Source organism: Euphorbia lathyris, chromosome 10, assembly GCF_963576675.1.
Source record: "Euphorbia lathyris chromosome 10, ddEupLath1.1, whole genome shotgun sequence".
Taxonomy (NCBI): Eukaryota; Viridiplantae; Streptophyta; class Magnoliopsida; order Malpighiales; family Euphorbiaceae; genus Euphorbia; species Euphorbia lathyris.
The window spans coordinates 47105492-47118505 of record NC_088919.1 but is presented as its reverse complement, the minus strand read 5'-3'; the positions used below and the strand labels follow the sequence as shown (position 1 = coordinate 47118505).

General features: G+C 35.2%; 1 pseudogene; it reads left to right on the top strand.

The window, feature by feature from the left end:
* Positions 1-6170: 6170 nt before the first annotated feature.
* LOC136208114 (wall-associated receptor kinase 2-like) overlaps positions 6171-13014 on the top strand; it is a 29876-nt pseudogene continuing 23032 nt past the window's right edge.

The window sequence follows — 13014 nt, the reverse complement described above, 5'->3', positions numbered from 1 at the left end:
TTGCTTCACATTTAAAAAGGTTGTCCATTGTTAACTTATTTTCCAAAGATATTGAGATTATATATAAAATAAGTAGTTTTAAATAAGGGTGAATCAATTCTTACAAACAATGCAATAATGTAGAGAGAGAAATTAATAAGATAGAGAGAGGAGTTAGAGAGAAATAAAGTAGAGAGAGAGGAGTTAGAGAGAGAGAAAAATAGGAATGAGGAAGGAGGAAGAAGAGGATATAAAAGTAATTGTATATTAGGGGTCAAATTTTGACTTTTTGACCGGTCAACCGCTGATGTGGTACGTTCACTTCGTGTTGACCGGTCAGTTTTACCTGCTATACACTGAAGTGGGAGCTCACCTATAAGTTCGTATATATTAGTGAGACAAATCGAAGATTGTACATCAAAGTGTGAAATAGGACAAATGATCATTGATGAAATTTACCCTCAATAAAGATGTAGAAAGGTTTATAAGGATAAGACTTTTGGGTTGCGAAAGATTTCAAATTAACTATTCTTATGCACAAAATTAAATTTTCATATAAGTTTTCAATGTAAATATTTGTTAATATGTATCCCAAAATAGAAAAGGGAAAGCAAAAAGAATCTGAGAGTTAGAAAGCATAAGTTAAGTAGTGTTGATCTAGACCTTTAGTGACAAATAAGTTTATTAAATTTAGGTTTAATACATTATTTGCCTTCTGAACTTATCCAAAAAGTTTGATTGGACCCTCAACTTTCAAAGTGTTCTTACATCATTTGTTTTGTGTTTCCTTTTCAAAATTTACAATATCACTTCAATAATCCTCGCTAACGATTTGTTTTGTGTTTCATTTCCAAAATTTAGAGTACTTCAATAATCCTCACTAACGAATGAAACTAGGGATATATTTATCCAAAAGGGATGAACGTGTCTAATTTGATGAGGTGGAAGCAAAGTGAGTCAAATATGTTAATAGATCATTTGTTTTGTTGTTTACCTTTTACTGTTTGCGGTCAGTGTTAGCTGTTGTTAGTAGATAAATATAAGCCGATTTTTCTTTGGACACTAAAATTAACAAAACAGAGAATTGAACCTCAAACCTTACAAACAGAGACACCAATTCTTCACTGCTCTGGCCAACCACATGCCGAGACACAGGCCTCGCGGGTGCGCTCAGTCTCCAAAAACCACCCTTAGAGGATGGTTCAACGCCTTTTTCTCCCAACTTTCGATGTCTGTATTTTCCCAAGGGCATAGTCTTTCATTCCCATTGATAGTCACACCCGTAGTTTTCATATTAATTAAGAAAGGAATACGATGAAATTGGATAAGATGCAAAAAAAAAAAAAAAATTGAGAGCTCTTCTCCTCACCTACTTATTAGTGTTGTGGCTTTCAACAGTATTACCGATAAAACTGTTGCCAAATGTTCCCAGCAGATGTGGAGAAAAAATGTCAAAATATCATCATCTTCTACCTTTTGGGCTCGACAATCCCAATTGCGCAATCAACAACAGCTCTCATTTTCTGCTAAAATGTAACTTCACCACTTCTCCTCCGACACTGGTTCTCGGAAAGAACATTCCAATAGTTAATATGTCCATGGACGACATCTTAACCTCTGTAAAATAGAGGTGGCAATTTCTTACACCAAAACACGATTTACAGAGACAATTTCACTTACACGACATGATTGACATGGAATTCATTTTTTCTTTTTGCATTTATATCATATATGGTCATAGAATATAGATATATATATGAGATAACTCGATTTTGACACGAAACTCGAATTTACAGCATCTACTGTAAAACTCCATGCAGTTGCCGACTGTTACAACCAGACAACCAAAGTATTATGAATAAATTTAAACAATTATCGTCCTTGTGTTTGGCCTTGTTCATATCCTTGATACTATTCATTTCTTATGGAATGGACCATTCCATGTTTATTCCCGTACAATAATTAAAATATATACTCTAGGCACGTGTATATTAAACTTATAATTAGTTTTATTGAATAATTGAGTAGAATATTTTTTGGGAATGGAATCTATCAGAATTGTAACATGAAATTAAACATACAATCAGAATAATAGATTTACATAATTCGATGAAGCCATAGTTGGTAATCTAAAATTTGGAATTTTGTATTTGCCCATGTGCCTAGTTGATTTTTCATATTAAAGAAGAAAGGATTAGGATGAAGCCATAGTTGGTTCAGATGCAGAAAATGAGAGCTCTTCTCCTCATCTACTTATTAGTGTTGTGGTTTCGATAGTATTACCGATGAAACTGTCGCCAAATGTTCTCGACGGGTGTAGAGAAAAGTGTGGAAAATATCGACATTTTCTACCCTTTTGGGCTCGACGAACCCAGATGCGCCATCAACAACGGCACCTCTGGTTTCCTGCTAAAATGTAAGTCCACCACTTCTCCTCCAACACTGATTCTTGGAAACAACATTCCCGTCGTTAATATGTCCATTGACGACAACATTTTAGAGGGATTGCTAAGAATATATTGTATCTCTTTTGTATTATCTTAAGGGTGTCGATTGGATAGAGCGTTTGGACGGCTTCATAAAGAAAGGGTTAGTAAGAGTTAATGATAACTCTTGTTTGGAATGAGGGTAATTAAAGAGTTTATGAGGATAAGACCTTTTGGGATGTGAAGGTTTCAAATTAACTATTCTTATGCACAAAATTACATTTTAATATAAGTTTTCAATGTAAATATTTGTCAATATGTATCCCCAAAATAGAAAAGGGAAATCAAAAAGAATTTGAGAGTTAAATTTAAGTTTATTAAATTTAAGTTTTAGGATATTTTAAATCTCTACTTTCGGATTGTAATAACCCTAAATCCAACGGTGAAAATGCTACTGGAGAAAGCATATATATCACACCATTCTATGAAAAGTGACCATTTATAATTTCTTACCTTTGTTCAGTAAATATTTATGTATTGAAAAGTTTAGTTATGGAGTTAGAGTTTCCAATTATTGTGTGTTTGTAGATCTGATCCTATCTTCATGTGTTCACAAGACTTTTCATTTGTATCGTCTTTTATAATCACTTAATGACGCTTTTCATTTTTGTGAGAATTCTAAAAACTTTAACAACATATATGAAAAAAAATATCGGTATTTTTTTAAATTAAGGGCAGTTTAGAATTTATATCATTAAAAAGTCTCTTAATATTTATTATCTTAATTTGATTTTTTTTGTTCCATATTTAAAAATTCAACCATGATTTTTTGTTTGTGTCGTCTTTTATAATTAATTAATAATGCTTTTAATTTTGTGTCAGCATTTTTTAAAATTCAACTACATATTGAAAAAAACATCAATATTTTTGTTAGGAAAAAGTATAAAAATAAACCTTGTGGTTACACCTGTTTTCGATCGCAGCCTTGTAGTCTAAAAATTTACAAAATGGTATCTTGAGTTTCATTCCGTTAGCAAATACATATCAAATTGACTAATACTGTTAAAAGTTAAAAGGAAAAAGAGTTAATTTTGTCTTTATATTTGTTTATTTTATAAATTAACCCTATTATTATCTAATTATCACAAACAAATCCCAAAATAAAAAATAAAAATAAAAAAACACCATCTTCTTCATGTCTCTTTAATTTCTTATATTTTTTCTTATTCCTCTCTCTTCTCTCTTTCCTCTGTATTAATTTCTCTCTCTAAAATCACCATCTCTTTCTAAATCTATTTTTTAATTAGCCTACCATTCTAAATATATGACCAAATTAACTTAATTTTTGAGGTAATGACATTCCATGATTCTAAGCTCCCTTTATGCTAGTGCATCAGCATTGGCAATTGGATTACAATAAAAAAAATTTGGAGCATGATTTTTCCGTTCAATCGTGCTTAATTAGTTTTCTATGTAAAACTGTTCTTTTGATCCAAAGCCACACACTTTTGCTATTTCATACCTCATCAAGTTTTGCAGGTTGTCTCCAAAAGAAGCCCAAATAGCTTCTGAAAGTGTCTAAATCTTCAAAACAACTCATCTTCAAAATCATAAAAAAAAGTTAAAAATTAGATTTAAAAATAGATGGCAATTCAATTGATTTTAGAGGGAAATTAGCAAAGAGAAGAGAAAAAAAAAAAATTAAAGAGACATGGAGAAGATGGTGTTTTTTATTTTTTATTTTGAGGTTTGTTTGTGATAATTAGATAATAAGGGGTTAATTCATAAACTAAATAAATATAACGACCAAATTAATTCTTTTCTCTTTGACTTTTAACATCGTTAGTCAATTTGGTATGTGTTTGCTAACGGAATAAACATTAAGGTACCATTTCGCAAACTTTTAAACCACATAGGTGTTGTTCGAAAACAGGTGTAACCACAAGATTTATTTTTGTACTTTTCCCTTTTTGTTGTAATGAAAGACGGATTTTGTATTCTTGGTATTTTTTTAATTTAAAGATACTTTTTATTTTTGTTCCAATATTTAAAATTCGAACACTGTTTTTGTAATTATGCAAGTCTTTAATTTGCATCTATATTCTGTGTTGTAACCGTTTTTTTCTTTTCTTCTTTATAAGGTTGTAATCTTTCTTTTTTATGAATATTGAAAAATCCTTGAAGTTTAAGGATATTTTCCTTCATTTATCTTTTGACGGGCCCTAGAAAAAACAAGAAATAAGGACCATTTGAGAAAAAATATATTCATAAAAAGTACATTTGCTCACCCAAAATCAAAATAACGTTTTATAATTTCTTTATATTCAAATTTGTTCAAACCTTTTCGGCTTTGTTTATCCACATGATGCTTCGAACTATCGATGGGGAGAAAGCATGATCGATCCAGGACATCACTATGTTGTTGCAGCGCTCCCACTGGTTATACATGTTGTCTCCTATGACTAGCGATGTGATCGTTCCATCCACAAAGGAGTATTTGTTTTTGGACATCAGCACAACCTTCACCGATCGAGACCATATTGATGATAGTTTGGCCCAGTAAGGACCTGAAAAACCAGAGCCAAAGATAGGATTTCATTCTGTGGGAGATGGTATGGGCTGCTTGTGCTGATTACGGGTACATCCATTGGAGCTTGCTCTCAAATCTTTTAAGATGAGCAGAGTGGTTGCTCTGATACCATAAGAAAATGAATAAGGTAAAAACAGAAAACACTTTTTACTGTTTTGATTCTCAATAATTTAATAACCTATATGAACTTACTTATTTATATTGTTCTTAGATTTGCCTTACAAGTAATGCAATTACACTAAGAAATTAAAGGAAAAAAGGACAGCGACACTTGGAGCAATCTGGTGCTTTGATTTTAGGGCTTAAAATGAATGGTTGGGATTTGTGATGGTTTTGATTGTGTGATTTATGGTGCACTATACCATGTGCTCTCAAGCTTCTGGAACATACTATTAATGTGTTTGGGCACAATTGTCCTTGATTGAGTTGAGAAGACCGAAATGCCCTTAGCAACTCAAAAGTCTATTTCGGTCAGATAAAGACCAATGGCATGCTTGTGGCTCTTCATTTGTACTTTGTGATTTGAGACTCTTCTTCTTCTTCTTCTTCTCTTTTCCAGAAAAATAAGAACTCTTCGAATATGTCTCTGTATCTTGATAGATGATGACTTAATCTCTGTAAAATAGAGGTGGCAATTTCTGATACGAAAACACGATTTACAGAAACAACCCCACTTACAAGACATGATTGACACGAAATTCATTTTTCTTTCATTTACATCATATATGACCATATGGAACATATATATGAGATATCGCGAATTTGACACAAAACCCGAATTTGCCACCTCTGCTGTAAAACTCCATGCAATTGTCGACTGTTACAACAAGACAACCAAAGTATTATGAATAAATTTAAACAATTATTGTCCTTGTGTTTGGCCTTGTTCATATCCTTGATACTATTCATTTCTTATGGAATGGACCATTTCATGTTTCCCTACAATACTTAAAATATATATTCACGTGTATGTTGCACTTTTTGTAAGTTTTATTGAATAATTGAGTACAATATCTTCTGGAATGGAATCAATCTATCAGAATTGTAGCATGAAGTTAAACATAATAATAGATTTACATAATTCGATGAAGCCATAGTTAGTAATCGAAAATTTGGAATTTCATATTAAAGAAGAAAGGAATAGGATGAAGCCATAGTTGGTTCAGATGCAAAAAATGAGAGCTCTTCTCATCTACTTATTAGTGTTGTGGTTTTTGGTAGTATTACCGATGAAACCGTCGCCAAATGTTCTCAATGGGTGTAGAGAAAAGTGTGGAATTATCGATATTTTCTACCCTTTTGGGCTCGACGAACCAAGGTGCGCCATCAACAACGGCACCTCTGATTTCCTGCTAAAATGTAACTTCACCACTTCTCCTCCGACACTGGTTCTCAGAGATAACATTACGATCGTTAATATGTCCATTGACGACGGCTTAATCTCTGTAAAACTCGAAGCAATTCAAAACTGTTACAACCAGACAGCAGAAACTGATAATACCAAGTTAGAAATAACATTGGGAGATAATTTCAGATTCTCCCATGAACACAACAAACTCACTGTTTTTGGATGTTGATTTTAGCCTCTCCGATAGGCGGTATCCAGAAGAATATATGGAAGCAGAATCTGTAATTGAATGGGTGGTTGAAGAAAAGACATGCCAAAGAGCAAAGGATACAGGTACATATGCTTGTGGGAATAATACAGATTGCGTCTACTCCAAAAATGGAAAAGGATATCGTTGCTTGTGCAAACAAGGATTTGCTGGAAATCCATATCTTCCTCATGGATGCCAAGGTCATATTCTGAAATTAAGTAGTTATGCAGAATAATATATGAAAGCATAATCTGTAATTGAATGGGTGGTTGAAGAAAAGACATGTCATAGAGCAAAGAATTCATCAGGTTCATATGCTTGTAAGAATAATACAGATTGCATCTACCCCAAAAATGGAAAAGGATATCGCTGCTTGTGCAAATAATTAAGTAGTTACGCTTATATATCTTTGATATATATTGTAGACATTGATGAGTGCAAGGATCAAAGCAAGTACCAGTGCCACGGTCATTGCAGGAACACAATTGGGAATTATACATGTCAATGCTCTTTCGGAATGTCTGGTGATGGAAAAGTCTCATGGAAGTTTTCGTAGGTAATTACAACTTACTCTTCTGCTACTAATAAGATTCTCCTGTTGTTTTCATCTTATTAGTAACCGACTAAATCAATCACGTTAGATTTAGATTTATTAGAACGGCAGGATTAAAATTTTAATAAGACTAAATCTAATACGCTGATTGGTAAATTTCATTTCATGAGTTATTGACAATGTGAAAACCACCGTGAGATTCTCCAACTCACTGTATTCTTTATTCTTAAGGATAAGATACAAATTTTTAGCTTATAATTATTTGGTAATAGTAAATTTAGTCTACACATATAATTTTATATCTAATGTTTATGAGATGGTTAAATTTCAAGTTCCATTAACGGAAGATGAATTTTTATCATTAGTAAAAGATGTGTAATTTCAAGGGCTAATTACAAATCTAGCCCAATTAAGAGGAGTCTTTTACATATCTAACTCACTTTACTTCCATCTTACCAATTAGACACTTTCAACCATTTTGGATAAAATTACCCTTAGTTCTATTCAATCATCCATCTACTTCTTCTTCTTCTTCTTCTTCTTCTTCTTCTTCTTCTTCTTCTTCTTCTTCTTCTGCTTCTGGTTCTTCTTCAGTTCATCTTCTTCAATTTCTGATACCAATCATTATCGATTTTTGAGATTATTGACGTATTATTTTCAATTTTTCGTAGAAATGGTATGTTTTTAGCTTATACGCTTGTTTTTCTCGTTGGTCTTGCCTCTTTTTTCATCTGTAATAGTATCGTTTCAATTTCCTCTATTTTTCACAATTTTTCACAATTTTCCTCCATTGCTGTCGTTTTTGTGATGAAATTTGTCGCATTTCGTCACAAATGCGACAAGAGTTGTCGCATTTCGTCACAAATGCGACAAGAGCTGTCTAATTTGCGACGAATGTGACATTTGCGACGAATGCGACATTTGCGACGAATGCGACAACTCTTGTCGCATTTGTGACAAAATGGGACAAATTTCGTCACAAATGTGACAGCAATGGAGGTGTTAAAACACATTTCCACATGATTTTAATTTGACAAAATTATTTAAGTACATGATAAAAAAATATTCTAACACATTAAATTTAAATGCTTTGATTTATTCACACTAATGTGTTTGTTCAATGTTGAGTTTATTGATTTATAAGACATTAAGCCTAAAGGCCCACAAGTGTAAGTCAAGCCCAAGCCAACAGATCAAGACCTCACGACCCAAGAAGATAAAACGCAGTCGTATCAAGTGAAACGACGACTCAGCATGAAGAAGGATCGAGAAGCCTTCTAACAAAAGCTTCAAGAGGAAGCTGCTGAGTTAAGCCACAATGCAGTCAGGTCAGCGGCAGAACAGAACTAACTTATAGACAAAGTATTTCTACTTTGGGTAAAGTTCAGAAGGCGCAGGAAGCTGTATGGAAGACTTTGCCGTAAATGTCGAAACATTATGTTTATCTGACGAAAAGCTGTTGAGCACTGCCGTAGACAAAAGATGAAAGAATCTCATTGGCCAACGACACTGAGCACGTCCTGAGTGACAACGACAGGAAGCCATTAGCCTCCAACGCTTATTTCGAAATTCGAAATTACCGGTGCTTGAAGTGTCACTATATAAAGGCCTCTCAATTGCTTCATTCGATGCAGATCTTCAATTAGTCGAAACGCTGACCAAATTCATAGTTGAAGTTCTGTGAGAAAAGCAAAGCAAAATCTTACACCAATTTCCAATCATTGTGTAAAAGTCTAGAGTGATTTCATTCATCTAAAGTGTCTTAGCAATTGTTGTTTAAGACAAACACTTTATCATTTCTAGAAGAATAGAAAGGAGAAGCTGAGTACTCGGTTATAGTACTCAGCGGTAGTTATAGGAGTGAGTAGAGGTATAGAGGAATGTACTCTTGTATACTCAGCTTCTATTGTAAAAGGTTTCGTGCTCTACCTTTAAAGAGGTCAGTAGAGAATTCAAAAAGCTCGGAACGCGTTCCGGGGACTGGACGTAGGCGAAGAGGCCGAACCAGGATATGTGTGCTGAGTAACATATTTCTAACCCTTAAACTCCTTTATATAATTGCTTGCTATAAAACTGACTAAGTAACGAACTCACGCTGAGTTGAGTGCACTAAGAAGCTGAGTTCAAGAATAGACTCAAAGTGCTATCTCCTGACTCACAGAAAGAAACAGTCTTAGTCACCAGTTGACTAAGCTTGTGTCTTAAAAATACTTAGCGCCGCTGTGTAATCCTTTTCTTAAGAAAAGAAGTCAGCCTTAACGGACAAAATTTCAAATTAGTTCCTATCCCCCCCCTTGGAACTAACCTTGTCACGTTATACGGGACTAACAAGTGGTATCAGAGCTTAAAAGCTCACTGAGCAAGATATAACTATCTTGAGCTGATCCCCACAATGGCTGAGAACAACACTCGTTTCCTCCCAGGAAATCAGACAACTCAGATTTTACCTGAGGGACTGTCCATTACTCGGCCTCCTCTGTTCTTCGGGTCTAACTATACCTTCTGGAAGAACAGAATGAAAATTTTCATTCAGGCAACAAATATGAGTGCATGACTTTCTATTATCCAAAACCCATTTGTTCCTGTTGAAACTATTGACAGTCAAACGGTTGTTAAAGCTGAGACTAAGTGGACATAAGATGATCTCAAAAAGCTACAAAATCATGCTTCGGCTATAAACATGCTTAACTGTGCGTTAGATGCTGCAGAGTACAATAAGATTTCAGGTTGTGAGCCAGCACAGGAGATCTGGAAGAAACTGGAGGTCACCTACGAAGGAACCAACAAAGTTAAGGAGTCCAAGGTGAACCAGCACATGAGGTTGTATGAGCTATTTGAAATGAATGATGATGAAGGAATCTCTGACATGAACTCAAGATTCACAAACATAATCAACGAGCTCAAGAGACTTGGCAAGATCTTTACTGAGGAAGAGCAAGTCAAGAAGATATTGAGGAGTCTTCCTAAAAGCTGGCAAGCCAAGAAAACTGCTGTTGAGGAAGCTTAAGACTTAACCACCTACAAGTATGATGAACTCATTGGCTCGCTTCTGACCTATGAGATCTCAATGAAGAACTTTGAGGTGAAGGAGAAGTCTGAAGACAAGAAGCAAAAGTCTCTTGTCATGAAAGCTGACTCCACTGATGGGAGCTCAACAGACGATGAAGAAATGGCAATGTTTACTAGAAAGATGAAAAGGCTGTTCAGAAAGAATGATAAATATTCCAAGAATCCTTACAAGAAGTTTGACAAGTACAAAGCTGAGTCCAGCGACAGCAAGTACAAGAAGGACAGCTCAAAGCCCATCACATGCTTTGAATGTCATCAAACTGGCCATATCAAATCAAGCTGCCCTACCTTGAGGAAGGAAAAGAAAAACGGCAAGAAGGCAATGGTGGCAACCTGGAGTGATAGTGACGAGTCATCATCATCAGGAGACGATGCCACTGAGTCAGTAAAAATCTGCTTCATGGCAGATAAGCTTGCTGAGCCTTGTGTTTCTGAGCATGCTGACCCCTCTGTTGCATCTGACGATGAGGCACACTCAACTGAGGTAATATCACTACCTCTGCTCAGAAATGAAATAATAAATGCCTTGAGTGACCTCTACACACTTATCAAAAAGTGTAACAAGAAGGTAAGAGCACTCAACATGCGATGTGACGAGATTGAGGAGGTCAAACTAAGTGACATTCGTTATCTTCTCCAAGACAACTCAACTCTGCATAGCAACGTAGAAATTATGCAAAAGTTTATCTCTGAGGTCCAATCAGATTCTAAGAAACTGAGAAAGGATGTCACATCTATTTAGAATCAACTCAAGGTTCCGAATAAAAGAAACATTCCTCTGAACACTCAGTACCGAAGTACTAGTCAGCAGAGATGGAATCTTTAGCGGAATGTCCAGTGTGACTTCTATGGGAAGAAGGGACACACCACAAAGGTGTGCTGGCATGCTCAGCACTGGGGTGTTGACCAGTCAGTGAGATATCCCAAACGGAAGGTCAGCTGTGACTTCTGTGGGAAAAATGGACACACTGTCCAAGTGTGTCGTCATAAGATTAAATATGATGCTTTACCTGCTAAGCCTAACAAATAAGGACCCAAAAAGACTTGGGTACCTAAAGATAACTATCTATATTGTAGGTAAGCCTGAGGTGTGCTGAGAAGTCAAAGATGTGGTACATTGACAGCGTATGCTCGAGGCATATGACTGGTGATGAAACTCAGTTCATCACATTTGTGCGTAAACGAGGTGGAAGCGTAAGTTTCAAAGACAACAAAAAGTATAAGATAGTAGGGTCAGGTACCGTTGGTGGTAATCCTACTATTGAGTCAGTCTCCCTAGTCAGCGGACTCAAATATAACTTACTCAGCATAGCTCAGCTATGTGATAATGGGAGAAAAGTTATATTTGATGACACTGGATGTAAAATATTCGAGGGTAAAACAAATGAGTTGATTTTAACTTCCCCTCGTATTGATAATGTCTTTATGCTGAATTTAGAAAAGAAATTTTCAAAAACTGTATGTTTAGTGTCAAAGGAAGAAAATTCCTGGCTATGGCACAGGAGACTTGGTCATGTAAGCATGGACCTCCTGACCAAATTGGCAAGAAAGCAATTAGTTGAGGGACTGCCAGAACTTAAGTTCGAAAAAGATCAATTACGCAACGCTTGTCAAGCTGGAAAACAAACCAAACAATCTTTTCATAGTAAAAACATTGTCTCAACTAAGCGTCCATTAGAGTTGCTACACTTCGATCTCTTCGGTCCAGTCCAACCGCTGAGCTTGGGTGGTAGAATATTTTCCTTGGTCATTGTAAATGACTTTTCTCGGTACACTTGGATCATCTTGCTGAGTAGCAAGGATGAAACCTTTGAGATGTTTTCAACTTTAGTAAGAAAACTTGAAAATGATAAAGACCTTAAGTTAGCTCACATCCGAAGTGATAATGGTGGAGAATTCAAAAACCAACAGTTTGTTGAATTCTGTGAAGCCAACGGCATTGACCATAATTTCTCTGCTCCTAGAACGCCTCAACAGAATGGGGTTGTTCAAAGGAAAAACAGAACCTTGGTTGACATAGCCAGGACAATGCTGAGTGAGCATAGGTAGGGCTGTGCATCGGTTTAAAACCGAACCGAACTGAATTCACCGAATACCGAAATATCTAAAAATCGTGTACCGAACTGAACCGACGTAAGAACATAAACCGAACCGAATCGAACCGAACCAATTTTTTTCGGTTCGGTTCGGTTTTTCCCAAATTAACCGAATTATATAAAACTTTGCAAATAATCTAAAAAGCACAAAGCTTTAATTCATATACTAATAGTTATATTAAATGTTTTTTAAGGTAAATAGGTGTTAGATTAGAATTTAATGGTTATATTAAATTCAAACTTAAGGTAAATAGATGTTAGATTAGAATTTAATGGTTATATTAAATGTTTTTTTTAGAATCATAAATTCAAAAATTAGATAGGTGGTGTGTATAAATTTAGGAAGGATTATAATTTTTTTTTTCCAACTATACATGTTTTATACAACATAGTAACAACTAATCGGTACGGTTCGGTTATTTCGGTTTTTATTAGAAACCGAACCGAAAACCGATATTCACCAAAATAACATACCAAATCCGAACCGTATAATAATAAAACCGAACAGTGTCGGTTCGGTTCGGTTTTGCGGTTTCAAACCGCATAATGCACAGCCCTAAGCATAGGCTTCCAACGTACTTTTGGGGAGAAGCTATCAACACAGCGTGCTACGTACTTAATAGGGCTCTAGTTAGACCCGTATTAAAGAAGACCCCCTACGAACTTTGGAAAGGACGAAAGCCCAACATTGGATACTTTCGTA